This window comes from Microtus pennsylvanicus, chromosome Y (genome assembly GCF_037038515.1).
Source record: "Microtus pennsylvanicus isolate mMicPen1 chromosome Y, mMicPen1.hap1, whole genome shotgun sequence".
Classification (NCBI taxonomy): domain Eukaryota; kingdom Metazoa; phylum Chordata; class Mammalia; order Rodentia; family Cricetidae; genus Microtus; species Microtus pennsylvanicus.
The window spans coordinates 1,846,178-1,866,488 of NC_134602.1; the positions used below are offsets into that span (position 1 = coordinate 1,846,178).

The 20,311-nt window shown below is 38.5% G+C and overlaps 1 pseudogene; it reads left to right on the forward strand.

Moving 5' to 3' along the window:
- Nucleotides 1-14,318: 14,318 nt before the first annotated feature.
- LOC142842003 (proline-rich nuclear receptor coactivator 1 pseudogene) overlaps nucleotides 14,319-20,311 on the forward strand; it is a 127,888-nt pseudogene continuing 121,895 nt past the window's right edge.

Here is a 20,311-nt window from a genome sequence, read left to right on the forward strand (position 1 = left end):
CATCATTGTGGTGAGTGAGTGCTGCGGCACACGGGAACAGCCCGCCAACACTTCCTGATCACCTACAGGGCTACACTGCCCGGTACCTCCTCTCTCTTCCTATCCCATCCAGCTTACATCCAGATCCCCCAACTCCCTGTCTCCTTCCATCCCTCCCTTCTTGGAGCAGTTCACCTCCCTGCTCAGACTGCCTGGGCGCTGGGACTGAACCCGAAGGTGAGTGCAAAGGGGAAGGTGGTAGCTCCTTTGTCTCCATAACCTGCCTGCAGCAAGCAGGGTGGGCCCTTTGTTTGCGAGCTAACCAAGCAGCAAGGAGATCCGAACTGGACTCCAGGAGAAACATCACGGGGGAGTGACATCACTGGGAAGGTACATCATTTGACAAGAAGACCTGATCCTGTAAAAGAAGATCCATAGGAGAATATTGGGAGGAAGAGATGGGGAGACGCCAATGCAAGAATTCACCCAACAATCTGAAAAACAACACGAAACCACCAGAAGCCAGCGACCTCACAACAGGAGGACATGAACACCTTAATCAAGAAGAAGGAGAAAAAACTGACTTCATGACAGGGATTGACACCCTTAAACAGCATATAAAAAATGCCCTTATAGAAATGGATGAGAAGTGTAACATTAAGTTCAAGGAATTGAGTAAATCAGTGAATGATACCCAAGGAAAGCAAGGAAAAACAATCAAGCAGATAATGGAAACAGTTCATGATTTGAAAAATGAAATGGAGGCAAAGAAGAAAACACAAACAGAGGGCCGGCTGGACATGGAAAATCTAGGTAAACGAATAGAGACTACAGAAACAAGCATAACCAGCAGAATACAAGAGATAGAAGAAAGAATCTCAGAGTCTGAGGATAACATAGAGAAAATAAACGCACTGATCAAAGCAAACAGCAAGTCCAACAAACTCTCATCACAAAACATTCAGGAAATATGGGACACAATAAAAAGACCAAACCTAAGAATAATTGGAGTAGAAGAAGGAGAAGAAGTGCAGCTCAACGGTCCAGAAAATATACTTAACAAAATTATAGAAGAAAACTTTCCCAACCTGAAGAAGGATGTACCTATGAAGGTGCAAGAGGCCTACAGAACCCCAAATAGGCTAGATCAAAAAAAAAAAAACATCCCCTCGCCATATAATAATCAAAACACAAAATATACAGAATAAAGAAAGAATATTAAGAGCCGTAAAGGAAAAAGGCCAACTTACTTATAAAGGTAAACCTATCAGACTTACACCTGACTTCTCTATGGAAACCATGAAAGCCAGAAGGTCCTGGAGAGATGTACTGCAAAAACTAAGAGACCATGGATGCAATCCCAGACTACTATATCCAGCCAAGCTTTCATTCACCATAAATGGAGAAAACAAAATTTTCCAGGATAAAAACAAATTTAAGCAATGCATAGCCACAAATCCAGCCTTACAGAAAATAATAGAAGGAAAATCACTAACCAAGGAGTCCAACAAAGACCTCAATAACTCAGACATCTAGAGACCCTTCACCAGCACAACTCAAAGAAGGGAAACACACAAACTCTACTACTAAAAAAGTGACTGGAGTTAACAACCACTGGTCATTAATATCACTTAGTGTCAATGGACTCAACTCAACTATAAAAAGGCACAGGCTAAGAGACTGGATACTAAAACAGGATCCAACATTCTGCTGTCTACAAGAAACACAACTCAACCACAAAGACAGGCACCTACTCAGAGTAAAGGGCTGGGAAAAGGCTTATCAAGCAAATGGACCTAAGAAACAAGCAGGTATGGCCATACTAATATCTAACAAAGTTGACTTCAAACTCAAATCAATCAGAAGAGATGGAGAGGGACATTTTATACTCATAACAGGAAAAATTCATCAGGAAGAAATCTCAGTCCTGAATATCTATGCCCCTAATATAAAAGCACCCACATATGTAAAAGAAACATTGCTAAAACAAGGCAGCCATCAAACCACACACACTAATAGTAGGAGACTTCAACACTCCTCTTTCACCAATGGACAGGTCAATCAGACAAAACCTAACAGAGAAATTAGAGAATTAATGGAGGTAATGAAGCAAATGGACTTAACAGACATCTATAGAATATTCCACCCAAAGAGGAAAGAATATACCTTTTTCTCTGCAGCTCATGGAACCTTCTCGAAAATTGACCACATACTTGGTAACAAAGCTAACTTTCACAGCTACAAAAAAATATTACTAACCACCTGTGTCTTATCAGACCACCATGGATTAAAGTTAGAATTAAACAACAATGCTACCCCTAGAAAGCCTACAAACTCATGGAAACTGAACAGTCAACTACTGAACCATACCTGGATTAAGGAGGAAATAAATAAAGAAATTAAAGTCTTCCTTGAATTCAATGAAAATAAAGAAACAACATACTCAAACTTATGGGACACTATGAAAGCAGTCGTGAGAGGAAAGTTCATAGCACTAAGTGCCCACTTAAAGAAAACAGAGAAATAACATATTGGAGACTTAACAGCCCACCTGAAAGCTCTAGAAAAAAAAGAAGCACACTCACCTAGGAGGAGTAGAAGACTGGAAATAATCAAACTGAGGGCTGATATCAACAAAATAGAAAAACAGAAAACAATCCAAAGAATCAATGAATCAAGAAGCTGGTTCCTGGAGAAAATCAACAAGATTGACAAGCCCCTATCCAAACTAATCAAACGGCAGAGAGAAAATTTGCAAATTAATAAGATCAGAAATGAAAAGGGGGACATAACCACAAACACAGAGGAAATTCAGAGAGTCATTAGATCTTACTACAAAAGCTTGTATGCCACTAAACTGGAAAATGTAAAAGAAATGGACACTTTTTTGGATAAATACGATTTACCAAAATTAAATCAGGATCAGGTGAACAATCTAAACAGACCTGTCAGTCGCGAAGAACTAGAAGCTGTTATCAAAAACCTCCCTATCAAAAAAAGCCCAGGGCCAGAAGGTTTCAATGCGGAATTCTACCAGAACTTCCAAGAAGACCTAATACCTATACTCCTCAACGTATTCCACAATATAGAAACAGAAGGGTCATTACCAAATTCCTTTTATGAAGCTACATTTACTCTGATACCAAAACCACACAAAGACTCAACCAGGAGAGAATTACAGGCCGATCTCACTCATGAATATCGACGCAAAAATCCTCAACAAAATACTGGCAAACCGAATCCAAGAACACATCCGAAAAATTATCCATTATGATCAAGTAGGCTTCATTCCTGAGATGCAGGGCTGGTTCAACATACAAAAATCTATCAATGTAATCCATCATATAAATAAACTGAAAGAAAAAAACCATATGATCATTTCATTAGATGCTGAAAAAGCATTTGACAAAATTCAACAACCATTTATGTTAAAAGTCTTGGAGAGATTAGGGATACAAGGGTCATACATAAATATAATAAAAGCTATATACAGCAAGCCGACAGCTAACATCAAATTAAATGGAGAGAAACTCAAAGCCATCCTGCTTAACTCAGGAACACGACAAGGCTGCCCACTTTCGCCATACCTCTTCAATATAGTGCTTGAAGTTCTAGCAATAGCAATAAGACAGCATAATGGGATGAAGGGGATTCGAATTGGAAAGAAAGAAGTTAAACTTTCGTTATTCGCAGATGATATGATAGTGTACATAAGCGACACCCAAAATTCCACCAAAGAACTTTACAGCTGATAAACAGCTTTAGTAATGTGGCAGGATAAAGATCAACTCCAAAAAATCAGTCGCCCTCCTATACTCAAAGGATATGGAAGCAGAGAGGGAAATCAGAGAAGCTTCTCAATTCACGATAGCCACAAACAGCATAAAATATCTTGGGGTAAATCTAACCAAGGAAGTGAAAGATCTATTTGATAAGAACTTTAAGGCATTGAAGAAAGAAATTGAAGAGGATACCAAAAAATGGATGGACATCCCTTGCTCTTGGATTGGGAAGATCAACATAGTAAAAATGGCAATTCTACCAAAGGCAATTTATAGATTCAATGCAATCCCCATCAAGATCCCATCAAAATTCTTCACAGATCTGGAGAGGACAATAATCAACTTTATATGGAAAAACAAAAAACCCAGGATAGCCAAAACAATTCTATACAATAAAGGATCTTCTGGAGGCATTACCATCCCTGACTTCAAACTCTATTACCGAGCTACAGTAATGAAAACAGGGTGGTACTGGCAGAAAAACAGAGAAGTGGACAAATGGAATCGTATAGAAGACCCGGACTTTATCCCACAAACCTATGAACACCTCATTTCGATAAAGGAGCTAAAAGTATACATTGGAAGAAAGAAAGCATCTTCAACAAATGGTGCTGGCACAACTGGATGTCAACCTGTAGAAGAATGAAAATAGACCCATATCTATCACCGATCACAAAACTCAAGTCCAAATGGATTAAAGACCTCAATATCAGCCCGAAACCACTGAATCTGATTGAAGAGAAAGTGGGCAATACCCTATAACAGATGGGCACAGGCGATGGCTTCTTAGGTATAACCCCAGAAGCACAGACATTAAGGGCAACATTGAATAAATGGGACCTACTAAAATGAGAAGCTTCTGTAAAGCAAAGGACACTGTCACTAAGACACAAAGGCAACCTACTGACTGGGAGAAGATCTTCACCAACCCCGCAACAGACAAAGGTCTGATCTCCAAAATATATAGAGAACTCAAGAAACTAGACTTTAAAATGCTAATTAACCCAATTAAAAAATGGGGCGCTGAACTGAACAGAGAATTCTCAACAGAAGAAGTTCAAATGGCCAAAAGACACTTAAGGTCATGCTCAACCTCCTTAGCTATCAGGGAAATGCAAATCAAAACAACTTTGAGATATCATCTTACACCTGTAATATTGGCTAAAGTCAAAAACACCAAGGATAGCCTTTGCTGGAGAGGCTGTGGAGGAAGGGGTACACTCATCCATTGCTGGTGGGAATGCACTCTTGTGCAACCACTGTGGAAGTCAGTGTTTCGGTTTCTCAGGAAATTCGGGATCAACCTACCCCTGGACCAAGCAATACCACTCTTGGGAATTTACCCAAGAGATGCTCTATCATATGTCAAAAGCATTTGTTCAACTATGTTCATAGCAGTATTATTTGTAATAGCCAGAACCTGGAAACAACCTAGATGCCCTTCAATGGAAGAATGGATGAAGAAAGTATGGAATATATACACACTAGAGTACTACGCTGCGGTAAAAAACAATTTCTCGAATTTTGCATGCAAATGGATGGAAATAGAAAACACTATCCTGAGTGAGGTATCCCAGACCCAAAAAGAAGAACATGGGATGTACTCACTCATAATTGGTTTCTAGCCATAAATAGGGTTCACGGAGTCTACAATAGGTGAATCTAAAGAAGCTAAGTAAGAAGGTGAACCCAAGGAAAAACATATAGTTATCCTCTTGGATAAGGGAAGTAGACAAAATTGCCGGGGAGAAAAGTGGGATCTTGGGGGTGGGGTGGGATGGGGGTTAATGGAGATGGGGAGAGAAATGGTAGAAGCGAAGGAGGGGGGACTTGGGGAAAAAGAGGATCGGGATAAAGGAAGGTTGGATAGGGGAGCACAGAACCACAATTCTTAGTTAAAGGACCCACTTTAGGTTGGGCAGGAGACTTGACCCTAGAGGGGCTCCCAGGTTCCCAAGCTGAGGTTCCCAGTTAGTTCCCTGGGCAGCTGAGGCTAGGGAACCTGAAATGACCCTACCCTAGAGCAATACTGACGAATATATTGCATATCATCCTAGAACTTGCATCTGGCGATGGATGGAGATAGAGACAGAGACCCACACTGGAGCACTGGACTGAGCTCCCAAGGTCCCAATGAGGAGCAGAAGGAGTGAGAACATGAGCAAAGATGTTGGGACCACGAGGAGTGCACCCACCCACTGAGACAGTGGAGATGATCTACTGGGAGCTCACCAAGGCCAGCTGGACTGTGACTGAAAAAGCATGGGTTAAAACTGGACTCTCGTAACATGGTGAACAATGAGGGCTGATGAGACGCCAAGGACAATGGCACGCGGTTTTGATCCTACGCAATGTGCTGGCTTGGTGGGAGCCTAGCCAGTCTGGATGTTCACCTTCCTAGATATGGATGGAGGGGGTAGGACCTAGGACTTACCACAGGGCAGGGAACCCTGACAGCTCTTTGGACTGTAAAGGGCGGGGGAGAGGTGTGGGGGGAATGGGAGAGGGGTGGGAGGAGGGGGAGAAGAGTGGGATGAGGGGGAGAAGAGTGGGAGGAGGGGGAGCGAAATGGGTGGCTGGTGGGAGGAGGTGGAAATTTGTTTTTTTTTCTTTTCTTTATCCTCCTTTTATCAATAAAAAAAATTCTAAATATTGAGGAGATAGCCAATGCACATTCAACATGAAAGTGTGATGAAAGCATTTCTCAAGTGAAAATTGTCACTTCACTGTAATCCAGAGGTAATTATCTGTACTGGTGATAAATGTCATGGAATCTATTTGGCAATTGGTGTTTTAAGAATGGCTATCAAAATAGGCGTAATGTAAGTGTGTTTGTAGGTGTGTGTTTCTGAGCTTAATCAAATATTGATATACCTCCTTCATTCACTGATGTTCAGTTTGCTGCTGTTCCAATTATACTCATGAGATAATAGTTGCTTGGGAATATTAAGGAGTTTCTTCTGAACCTATATTGTGATCTCTGCATGCAGGAAGCAGATGAATATCAGGATTTTCTTTTGGATATTTTACTACCCAAAGTTAAGTATCTTCTACATTCATTCATTTCAGAATATAGAAATTTTGATTCTCCCAGTGAGTCAATGGCCAAATCTTTAAGAGTTGGACATTAACTGGAATTAGAACCAAAGAGTATTGGCACTGGTTACTCCTTCTCTAAAAGCTACTCAATGACTTTTTTGTGGTGTATGTCCTCTGTATTAATAAATTAACTCTAGAAAAATAAACTTAGAATTTGAGAATTACTTGTTACTTGTTGAGTTTTCTACTCTGTACCTGTTTTCAATAAGATTCTTACTGCATTTTATAGATAGTGCCATGCAAAGATTTGTGGTGTTTGGGATGTGTGTTCAATAGTTTATTTTTCTTTTTTTCTTTCTTGTAGGAGCTGAGCAAATACTACATCTCGTGCTCCCTTAGATAAATCCACAGTGTCAATAAAACTAGGGAAGACTAAATACCTTGTGTGTTGGCATTGAACCAGGTGTCCATATCATAGCTGATCATCCTGCATAAGTGGTGCAGGACAAGTTTCTGTATCCTCTCAATCATGTTTTAAATAAATGCTGATGGGCCAGGCAGGAAGTATAGGTAGAAACACCAGACAGGAAGTAGAAATGATGCAATGAGAACAGGGGAATTCTGGGAAGGAGGAAGTTGATTCCTCCCACTCCTGCCTAAACCACCAAAACAGCAGGATGTGATCTGCCCCTCTGAAAAAGGTTATTGAACCTAATGCCTTACATAGATCAGAAAAATGGGTTAATCAAGATGTGAGAACCAGTGAGAGGCTAGAGCTAATCGGCCAATCAGTTTATAATTTATGGAGACATATGTATGATTTTCTTTGTGGCTTACTGACTGTGGTTTACCAGGCAGGACGAAATTCCCAACATGCTAGCCCCTCATCTTAAAAATGGCACCTCCATGTTACAGAATGATGTTCATGTGGATAACTGCATCCAGAGAAAACCTGAAAAAGCTTGTGAAAGACTAGAGTAAAGCATTTTGGTTTTCAGCAGTAGCAAGAAAAAAGCTGCACTGTTTTAAAATGCTGGCTTTCTGATCCATCCTGCCAGGGAAAACTCTGACTCTTTAAAGCAGGCAGTCCCAACTATGGAGCTATGGACACACTCTTATAGCTTGCATCCTGGTAAGGACCTTGAAATGCCATAGGGGCTTCTGGGTGTTCTTTAAGAACATACTTTTCTTTTGCAGCTTGCTTCCTGGCAAGGACCTTGAAATGCCAAGTTGTGTCAATAAACATGGCTCTGGCAAGTACCTCAACCATACTTGCTTACTGAATTAAAGACTAATGTGGTCATAAAAAGGCAGATATACAGTAAAAAGTGATTCACAGAGGAAGAAAACCTCCTTCTCTAGAAGCTGCTCAATGATTTTTTTGTGGTGTATGTCCTCTGTACTAATAAATTAACTCTAAATAGATAAACTTAAAATTTGAGATTTATATGTTACATGTTTAGTTTTCTATTATATGTTACATGTTTGGTATACAGTGTGTTAAAAATACATACTGGCTAAATGTTAAAGTTCTCAGAGTAAATAAAAAAGGAAAGCAAGAGCGCAGCAAGTTGTGGTGGCACATGCTGGTAGGATTTGCCTGGGAGGCAAAGACAGATGGATCTCTGTGAGTTAAAGGATAGCCTCATTTACAGAGGAAGTTTCAGGACAAAATTACACAGAGAACCTGTCTCAAAAAGCCAAAAGTTAAAAGTAAAAATAAAAGAAATAGAGGATAAAAATCCAGTAAAGATGAAAAATACACAGAGAATCTTGATACTGTGTACTAATATGTTCTCTTTAAATTGTTTGAATTCTGAGAAAAGAACAAGTGCTACTAAAAGATATTTCCTTATAAATGTTGCAGAATTAATCCAAAATAGGTATTTTGAAAATAGCTTGGATTCAAAATTGAAGTCAAAAGGAATGTTACTTTGGAGAAGAGATTTTGCTTTTGTTTCCACAGAAAATGAGAGGCTGTGTATTTTATTCAGAGTTAAGAAATATTAGCTTTGATCAAGGAAGACCACCTAAGAAATCTCTGGCAGGAATACATGGCACAGACGTCTGATTTCTTCATCCAGAACAGGTTCAAGTCTGTGGCCTGAGGTGATCAAGGCTCAAAAGATACTTCAGTCAGGACGTGATCATAATTCTAAATATTCTTTAGGTCCCCATAAGATTATCAGTGCTCCAAACAAGCTGGAAGCAGCCTGGAATATTATGCTCACATCCCCAAAGAATGGACTGTGGATACTATCATTTGATTTTTTTCCTGGTTATTTTTTTAGAGGTGCAAGGGGTGTGGGAGAATTGTCAGTATTCTGATAATCATGTTTTTAATAAACACTGATAGGCCAGGTAGGGAGTATGAGTTAAAAAACAAGACAGGAAGTAGAAATGATGCAATAAGAACAGGAAAATTCTAGGAAGGAGGAAGTTGATTCCTCCTACTCCTGCCTAAACCACCAAAACAGCAGGATGTGATCTGCCCCTCTGAAAAAGGTTATTGAACCTCATGCCTTACATAGATCAGAAAAATGGGTTAATCAAGATGTGAGAACCAGTGAGAGGCTAGAGCTAATGGGCCAATCAGCTTATAATTTATGGAGACCTATGTATGATTTTCTTTGTGGCTTACTGACTGTGGTTTACCAGGCAGGACAGAAACCCCAACAAGCCAGACCCTCATGTGAAAAATGGTAACTTCATGTTACGTATAAGTGTCTGATGTGGGTGGGCCTTCAGTCTATGTGTTCCTTTTATTGGTTAATAAATAAAAAGATAGCTTGGTCTGTGTGGAGGGGCAAAATAGAGTTAGGCAGGGAATGCTTTGAAAAGAAGGCAGAGCCAAAAGAAGCCATGTTACCCTGTTGGAGACAAATGCCATAACTTGAGTAGGGACAGCACAGCCTGTGGCAGTACATAAATTGATAGAAATGGGTTATGTTAATATGTGAGAGTTAGCCAATAATAAGATATTGCAAATGGGAAAAGCAGTGATTTAATTAATACAATATCTCTGTAGTTCTTTTGGATCTGAGCAGCCCATAACTAACATGCAGCCTTCCTACTACAATTTTCCATATCAGTATGTTATTGTTGCATACTGAGAGATCCTGGGCCTCTTGCCCCAGTGTCAATTATTTTGTTTCTAAAACTTCTGGAAACTCTTTCAGATAATTGTCAGGTTCCATTAATCCCCCCCCCCCCCCAATTTCATTGTCTCTTGACATTGAAGTGATGTCATTTTTTCCTAATGGAATGAGTCAGTTCTTTGGGGAAGAGAATCCTACACAATCTTTAGCCCAAACAAGAAACCATTAGCTCAAGTTCCTTGAGACATCTCTGGTCAAATTTGCATAAGAAATTATATGGATAAAAGAGAGTCTTTGATAGGGCTCTTAGAGAACTTTTGCCTAACAGAGTGTCCATTATGTGAACCTACTAAATTATCAGTTGATTTTCTAATTAAAAAACAACTGAAATTCAACTCTTGCTAATGATAACATTGATTGACTTTAGTATTCTATGACTTGCATTGGCAGAATCCTGCTTTTAACATGACAGTGCCAGGGCCCCTTCTGTCTTGGTAGTCAGAGGTGATTTAGGTGTATTGTCACTAATGGCTTGTGCCATATCATAAGACACAAAGTGTTGTACAGTTTTTCCCTTAATAAGATTGAAGACAGATTTCAAGGATATTCCAAGCCATTTTTAGCAGGAATGCAAAACAGGAGTGACTCAGAAGTCTAAATTGGGGCTTATTCAAAGTTGTTACCTTCCCTGGATATTCTCTCTCTCTCTCTCTCTCTCTCTCTCTCTCTCTCTCTCTCTCTCTCTCTCTCTCTCTCTCTCTTCTCTCTCTCTCTCTCTCTCTCTTTCTCTCTCTCTGTCTGTCTTTCCCTTTCTTTAATTCTCCCTCTCCCCTTTCTCTTTGTTAATTTTTTCTTTCATCTTCCTTCACCTTTTCTTCAGTATCTCAGTTTAATCTTGTACAATCATTACGTTAGTTTGCCTTCACTAACTGCTTGCTTGAATATTTGCCCTTCTATAGATTTAAGTGTTTGTTGGATTGTTTACTTTTTTCTGCTTCAGGTTTGAATTTTTGGTATTAGCTCATTGTTTCCTGATTACGATCTTTGCTATTTTTTTATCTGTGTGATGATATTTAGGTTTTCATTTTTAGGTTCAATATTTATTTATTTGTGTGTGTACTCAAACACATACAATGTCCCACAGTTCTATTACTTTTGTACAATATAAGAGTGGTATATCCCTTCAATCACTGTTTGGGTTTAAGAATTTACAAAATTATTCCCAATTTCTTTAGGAAATCATAGTTTACTCAAATGTTTTAATTTTATATTCATCATGAACTGGTATATTTTCTATAGTTTTTGTTCTGCGTTGTACATTTTATACTGTGATTTGATAATAAAAGTTATTTCATTTATCTTGTGTTTGAGAAGAATTATTTGCATAAACTATGACCACTTTGAAAAGAAATTGCTTAGACTGCCATGTCCTTTTTACATTTTGTTAAACTTTCCTTACTTCTCCTTTTGTATCCTCATGCATTCCTAACCATTTTCTATCCTTTATCATTTTTGTAAATCAAACATACTTTAATTTGTAATCTTATTTTCTTATACAGCTTTTTCCTTGGTTCTTCTTTTGTTTAATTTTTTTCTTTTCTTATTTTAAAATATCTTAAATTGATAGAATATGTTTGTGGAAGTTAAACTCATTCCCTTCAATAAAACTCATCTATGGGGACAGTGTAGGTTGGTATATATTAGGACTCTACTTTTGACAAGGGGAGTTTAGCATCAAATAGCAATAGACTGTTCTTTTTCTTAGTGTGAACATTAGTATTACCAGAGATTTCCATACTCAATTTAAAGGATTTATTACCCCTGTAACGGAAAAGTTTCTTGCATCCATTTTTGACAACCTATGTTAACTATGTTAACCAAAAATACATATTGTGGCACTCTTAATTTTATAAAAATTCTTGCATGTTCGTCAAAGAATCCCTTGGAGAAACATCACAGATAAAATTCATATTATTTCAATACAGTCTACTCCATATTGAGGCATTCTTCAATGGAAAGACACTGAGAACTCACAGTAATGGAGAACATAATGTCTAAATATGATGTTTAAAAATGCTGGCTTCTGAAACCCCATAAAATAACTAGTAATCTTACATTTTTTGTTTATTCCACAGAGAGCAGTTTAAGCATGGGAAGTTACAAGAGATATGTGAGAGTGCCTTCTTTAATTAGTAAATGTAGGACAACATATTTGCCACCAGCCCTCACCAATAATTAACACAATCCAAGGGACGTCTCCAGTGAAAGCCATGTGTAGATACAACCTTCAAGCAAATTCCTAACGCATGTAAAATTTATGCAGCCCATAAGTGAGACAACTTTTTGTCTCATTAGTAGTTCATTTTTCTGTGATAACAGGTAAACAAATTGACTCTCAACTATGTGCAAAGCATCATAAAACAATTGAATTACATTTTTCTTTTATTTATTTTTATTGATTTTTACTGAACTCTAAATTTTGTCATTGTCCCTCTCCCTTCCTCTCCCCTGCCCACTTCAACCCTTGCCCAAGTTCCCAATACTCCCAATTTACTCAGGAGAACTTGTCTTTTTCTATTTCCCATGTATATTAGATCAATATATGTCTTTCTTTGTGTCCTCATTATTGTCTAAGTTCTTTGTATTATGGTTTCGCAGCTGGTTTTTGGTGCTTTATATTTAATAACCTCCTTTGAGTGAGTATATATGATAATTATTTTTCTATGTCTGGGTTACCTAACTCAAAAGAATGCTTTTCTTCATCATCCATTTCCGTGCAAAGTTCAAGATATCATTATTTTCTTTGCTGTATAGTACTCCATTGTGTATATGTCCCACATGTTCCTTACCAATTCTTCCTTCAAGGGGAATTTAGATTGTTTCCAGGTTCTGGCTTTGATAAGCAATGACTCTAAAACACTGTTGAGCACAAAAACTTGTGGCGTGATTGACCACCCTTTGGATATATACGCAAAAGAGGTTTTCCTGGGTCTTGAGGAAGCTTGTTTCCCTTTTTTTTTAGAAATCATCACACTGACATCCAAAGGGGTTGTACCAGCTTGCATTCCTACCATCAATGCAGAACTGTTTTCTTTTCCAAACAACCTCTCCAGCATAAGGTGCCATTAGTGTTTTTGGTCTTGGTCATTTTATAGGTGTAAGATGGAATTTCAGAGTTGTTTTGATTTGCATTTCTCTGATGACTAAAGGTTTTGTACATTTCCTTAAGTGTCTTTCAGATATTTTAGATACCTCTGTTTAGAGTTCTCTGTTTAGGTCTGCTTTCCTTATTTTATTAGATTATTTGTTCTTTTCATAACCAATTTCTTGAGTTCTTTGAAAGTTTTAAAGATCAGACCTCTGTGTGATGTAGTTTCAGTGAAATTCTTTTCCCATTCTGTAGGCTGTTGTTTTGTCTTGTTGACCATATCCTTTGCTTTACAGAAGATTTTCAGTTTCAGGATATCCCATTTATTAATTGTTTCTCTTAGTTTTTGAGTTGCTGGCATTACATTTAGGTTGTCTGTGCCAATGTATTCAAGTGTATTTCGCCACTTTCTCTTCTATAATGTTCAGTATGGCTGGCTTTATGTTGAGGTCTTTGGTCCTCTTGGACTTGAGTTTCAAGACCAGCCTTGTCTATAAGACAAATGAATTTCATTGACTGCCCTTGTTTAGAGCTCATAGGATGTGGACAGGGATTAAGAAGCTGAATTTTGGGCTGGAGAGAGAGCTCAGAGGATAAGAGCTGCTCTTCCAGAGGTCCAGATTTCAATTTGCAGTAACCACATTGTCGCTCATAACCATCTATAATGAGATCTGATGCCCTCTTCTGGCCCACAGGGATACATACATGCAGGCAGAATATTGTACAATAAATAAATCTTTTGAAAAAAGAAGCTGGATTTCATTTTAATGGGAGTGTACTGACTAGGTCAAAGGAACAAGGTGTGCTTTTCTCTATTTTAAATATATGACATCTGGAGTATATGTGATGCAAAGAATTGCTCATCAGTCTAATATAGTCACATAGTGATGCTGTCACTTGCATGTGTGCTTTAAAGCAGTCTTAGCATGAAGCTGTTGGGTATGCGAAAAAAATTATAAAACAGATTTATCTACTTAGTACAACAAATAAGGATACAAGGTGAGTCATAGATGTGTGGAGTTCATTAGCATATGAATATGTATTAAAATTGGGAAAGAAAGAGGTTTCTGGGTAGTAGAAGATACCTTAAATCTAACCAATCAAAAGGCAGAGGCAGGTGAATCATTTTGAGATTGAGGTCCACCTTGTCTACAAGAGTTAGTTCCAGATGGTCCTTGCTCCGAATCTCCCAGCAGCAGCAGCAGCAGCAGCCGTCGCCACCCTGTGATGCCCACTTCCAGTCCTCTGCAGAGTCCCATGCCTTGCTTCGCTATGACCATGGTCTCTGTCCCGCAGGGAGAGCTCGCTCTGGGCAGCCCCCTAGCACCACTGGGCTTCCTAGGGGCCCTCCCGATGGTGAGCCCGGCCCCGCCTCACTTGCCGCGCCTTCCCTACCCGCGGGCGCTGCCTCCCACCCTCTTCCTGCCGCACTTCATCTAGGGAGATGGCCCAGGCCTGGCCCCCGCGCCTCGCACCGCTGCACCATCCGGCTGCAGCCCGGCCCTGGTGGCTGCCCCGCGGGCGGCGCCCAAGAAGCATCTGATGAAGAAGGTGCGAACCAGCCAGGCTGGACAACTCCCCAGCAGCTTCCACCAGTTCCAGCAGCAATGGCCAAGCCTGGAAGGCGGCCACAGCCCGACCCCGGGGCCGACTGTGGCGCCTGAGGAGCGGGGCCCGGCGGCCACAGCCTGGCTACACCGACAACCCCCGCTCGCCAAGGAGATGTTAAAATCAAAGATGGAAAAATCGGAGAAAACTGTCCTTCCTCACGGCCAGCTTGTACATGCTATACACTTGTGTGAACAACCAAAGATAAACAGACAGAAAAGCAAATTTAACTTACCACAAACCAAGATCACCTCTGCAAAAAGGAATGAAAATGACTTTTGGCAGGACTCTGCTTCCTCCGATAGAATGCAGAAGCAGGAAAAAAGCCTTTTAAAAATACTGAGAACATTAAAGGTAACCATTTGAAGAAATCAGCATTTCTGACAGAAGTTAGCCAAAAGGAAAATTACGCGGGAGCAAAGTTTAGCGACCCATCTTCCCCTAGTGTTCTTCCAAAGCCTCCTAGTCACTGGATGGGAAACACTGCTGAAAATCCCAGCCACAGCCGGGAGCTCTTGGCAGTGCATCTGAAAACCCTCCTCAAAGTTCAGACGTAGATTATAGTTTTCAATATGTATGTTAAACATAGATTTTTTTCCACATCCTTGTACTCTAAACAGAAATGGATACAACGGTGGAAACTTGCCGTGTTGCAGCATACGACAGGAGATGAGCTTAAGTCACACACAAGAAACTTGTATTATATTTTATATTTTGTAAATACTGTATAACATGTATTATGTGTATATTTTTCATACTTGAGAGGTACATTATAGTTTTGTTATGAAAGTATGTATTTTGCCCTGCAGATGTGGTGGGTGCTTTGTATATATACAGTGGAGATATTTTAAGTGGGTGCTTAAGGCATGTGGAAGATTGTTTGCATAGGTACTGAAAGATTTTAAGAACAGCTCTCGTCAGTATTGCTGTATAGGATAAGGTCATTTCAGGTTCCCTATCCTCAGCTGCCCAAGGGACTAACTGGAGACATCACCATGGGCTCCTGGGAGCCGCTCTAGGGTCAAGTCTCTTGCCAACCCTAAGGTGGATCTCTTAACTAAGAATTGTGCTTCCGTGCTCCCCTGTCCAACTTTCCTTTATCCCAAACCTCCTGTTTCCCCAAGTTCCCCCCCTCCTTCCCTTCTCACTTTTCTCTCCCCTTCTCCCCTTACCCCCCTCTCACCCCACCCCCAAGATCCCAATTTTCTCCCCGGCAATTTTGTCTACTTCATGTTCTGGCTTTGTGGAAGCCTAGCAGGTTTTGATGTTCACCTTCCTAGACATGGACAGAGGGGGGCGGACCTTGAACTATCCACAGGGTAGGGAACCCTGACTGCTCTTTGGACTGGAGAGGGAGGGGGAGAGGAGTTTGGGGGAGGGGGAATAGGGTGAGAGGAGGGGGAGGGAAATGGGAGGCTGGGAGGAGGCAGATACTTAAAAATAATAATAATAAAAGAAGAACAGCTCTCAATTCTCCAAAGTGAAGACCTAAATGTGAAACAATTTACTATGTACTACTGAAAGTTAAATCTGGCACAATCACTGTAAACCTGGACTTTGTCTGTGTTTCTCTAAATTGACTTGCCTTTTACTCTGTAATTGCTAGAAAATTTCTTGTTTTTTTATCAAACTTGATTTCTAGATATCAATATATAGCCATTATTGAGATTTAAAACTCCTCAAATTTTAAATGCCAACAAAATTGGTTGTAATCAAATTTAAATCAATAATAATTTGGCCTCCCCCCTTTAAAAAAAAGAGTTAGTTCCAGGTCAGTTTCCAAAATCAGAGAGAAACCAGTCTCAAAAAAAAAAAAAAAAGAAAGAAAGAAAGAAAGAAAGAAAGAAAGAATAAAGAATCTGGCAGGCTGTGAGATCATAATTGTTGTTAGGCAACCCATGTGGGATTCTATCTGCTTATTTCTAGGGCCAAAGATGTAGGAAGCTGCTGAGATGTAATGTTTACACGGGAGGATTAACAAGTTACTTCTACATTTTTGGGGCATCGTTTCTGTAAGGTGATTCTTTAAATAAGGCTATGGCCATCTCTTTGCCATTTGGATATTTAGCTGGCAATATTTCACAAGTCTTGAGTTCATAATCTCACAGAGTACCATCTCTCAAAAAAGCTTTACAGAAACGTTTATGGGAAGAAGCCCTCTTCACTAAGAAATAAATCCCTGAATTAAGAATTTTAGTCTCAGAGGTCTGCAAAATGGTGAGTTTTCCATCACTACATTCATTTATATGTGTTTTATTTAATATTACAGCTCAGAAGGAAAAAGCGTCTGGGCACAAGATCATCAGTGAATACCAAAAAGTTATATAACTCATACTAAGAGTTACAAGAGATAAATACTAGGATGAATACTATAATGGGAGTGTCATATAGGAAAGATTCAGTAAGTAATTGAACAAAATGATAGATTTATATAGGCACTCTGAGATGGTGGACCTTTTCAGGGTGCGGGTTCCAGGTTATGGATTGGGGTGATTTACTATCCTGAGGTTCTTACTTATACCCAAGAGGGCAGTGATTAAGATGTGGGCTAGGTGATTTTTTATAACAGTTCCCATCATTTTTCTATTTGTGGAAAATGTCAGGTAAAATTCTCAGGGGATGGGCCTGTTGCCTAGTGTGCATAAAGGGGCCTCCATTTTTTTTAACAGTTTCATTGAATAGAAATTGGTTAGACTGAGGTATTTGTGTGAGGAGGCATCTACCAACTTCTATGTGTCATTCTCTAAAAAGAACAACATGTTCTTAAATTTCTGGTCCCTGCCTATGGAATTAGTGTCTACCCAAGAATGTACTTTTTTTATAAAAATTTTCTGTGAGAATATGATTGTTATTTCCCCATTGCTTTTTCATCTCCATTACCGTTCAATCACCATTGCTTCTGCTCTATTCTCTGATTAAATATTATTATGACAGTACAAACATGAGCATTATTTCTTAAGCAAGAGTTTAAATATCTATGGCTACTCTAAAATTAGTATCAAAGATGAAAGGATGAGTCTGAAGTACAAAAGGATCTGGTAGAAGCTTAGAGAGAATCAGATTGGGAGAAAAACTTTTCCAAATACACAGAACTATTTGTTACTCAATATAATTATTTTCTTTTTAGATGAAATAATATTGCTATAAAAAGCCCCAAAAATAACATCATAACTATAAATATATTTTTGTACTTACTCCAGATAAATAATCTGTCTAACAATGGTTTTGCAAGCATTCATCATACCAATAATTAATACTTGGTGGTGGGCTATCAGAAGCCTGGTATGCATTGTAGTTATTGGCTTTGACATTCGGTAAGACACATGAAAGAGCAGAAAGCTGTTTATTTTCTTGGAAGAAAAGTAGCAGAACAGAGATTTTCATGATGTTTTTATTTTCCATTTAATACTGTGAAATTGAGAAGAGATTCCTGTGTCCAGTTTTCATTTCTTTTGTGGTTAACCCAAAAAGTGAATTTTGAAATAACTTACTCAGTAAAAATTTGGTGGTAGTTCTTCGAAATTGGTCAAAATTCCCTTGAGAAATATCAGTGTTGAATTTTATAAAAGTTCCATCCACCATATTTCATAGAAATTCTATCTTCTTTGAGAATACAGAATGTAATTTCAGGGGGATTTATGGTTAGCATGGTGTCTAAGCATTTTGTGTCTTAAGTATGATGTGAGAAACCCACAAAATACCAAAAGATAATACATTTTTTTGTTGATTCCCTACCGAGAATTCCAAGAATGGAAAATTGGAAGAGATATCTTAGAATTATTCTTGTAATGCGTAAATGTTGGATTGCAAATCTATTTAGCAATTTCCAAATATAAAGATTTACCAAAGCTAGATCTACTGTGGAGCTATTTAAGAACAAAAACCTTACAATGAGCTCAAATTAACACAGGTTATTATTCATTTATCACATAAAATTACATATATTCTTATTCAAAGGGTTGTCTAATTTTTTTGTGAGAGCAGATAAGAACATTTACTGGAAACCATATACATAGTAATTTTTAAGATATTTGAATTCGATAGTGAGATGTTGATGAGATCCATAGGAGGAGGATGCACAAGAAATAAGGCTTTTTTTCATTTAACTGAAAGTGTGAAGTATAACACAACATAACTGCTTCTTTTGTCTGCATGGTGAAAATATGACAAGGGGATTATATGAATGATATCTATGAGGTCATCAATCTATTACAATGCAACAATGACTCCTTCACTTGCATATGTAGTTTACAGCTGACGTGGTAAGAAAGGTCTGTGGTAGCTGAAATAAAAAGAATTAAATCACACAGATTTACTTTAGTAAAAGTTAAATAAGGCTATATGTTTTGTTTGTGAATGGTGGGTGCAATTTGTTTATACTATGGAGATGTACTAGAATTCTTGTACTAGAATGACTAGAATGACTCTTGCCTGGCAAATCCACATGTACTCTCTTCACTTATATAAAAGAACCCAAAACAGGGATCAGATGATATGTTCTCTTTTTATTGGATGTCTTAGTATATCACACATGAGTATCCTATATCACATTTAAAGGCATCATAGAAGGGAGTGGAATAACCAAATAGGCTATTGCCAAATCCATAAAAAAATGGCATTTCCGTTATTTCCAAGTCACCAAAACCTTATCTCACTAAATACAGTCTGTATATAAAGTTTTCATATCTTTAATTGTTACATGTCATCTTCACTGAGAAGTAAAACTCTGAATTAAAAATTACTGACCTCAGTTGCATCTAGCTAGTGGCAGGTTTTTCAATGTTACTTTCTTTCATATAAGCTTTACTAAGTGTTAGAGCTCAGACAAATGGTTTCCTGGCAGGAGGTAGTAAAAGAGTACGACAAAGGCACACATCACAAAATCTAAATTTGAAAAACACACAAAAATTCAATTGGGACAGATAAAACCAGGAAGTTTCCTGTTTCTTCTAGGGCAAGATTAAGAACAGAAAATGTCTGAACAGAATACAGGATTTACTTTGATTTTATTTAAGGATAATGAAACTTTTTAGGTAAAGCTTTTCATGGTATCGATTGGTAGGATTTCTAGCCCTGAGCTTCAGCTATTTATACAATAAGGCAGGGCTATTATAGAAGCCAATTTCTTCCTAGTTAGAGTAAGAGTATTTTACTGGGTGCAAATTAGGTGAATTACAGCAGAGCACAACCTTGGATTAGAGTATGATCAGAAACCTCCATTTTGTAAGCCATTACTTAGATTGGATGGAGATTGAAGTATTGTCCTCTACTGAGTCTGCTACCCATATTATTCATTTTGACATCCACTGAATGTACACAATTTCCCTTCTATTCTGGGCCCTACCTATAGGGTTATAATAATTCTACAAGTGTTTTAAGTTTAGAAAAAGATTGATATTTTCATTTGCTTTTCAGTAAAGAATACTTCCCAATTAGCCTGTTTTTCTCTACCACCTGTTAAAATTAAACCAGAATCAACATGAATATGACAGCCTTAACATGAGCTTGCAAGTCTGAGAATAGCTGTTCCAATATTTCTAGAGGAAATAGCAGAAGGACTCAACACTACATAAACATCCTGAAGAAACTCAGGTGTACTGTGTGTGTGACAAATATTTCCATAATCAGAGAAATATTTGTAACTCAATATAATTATT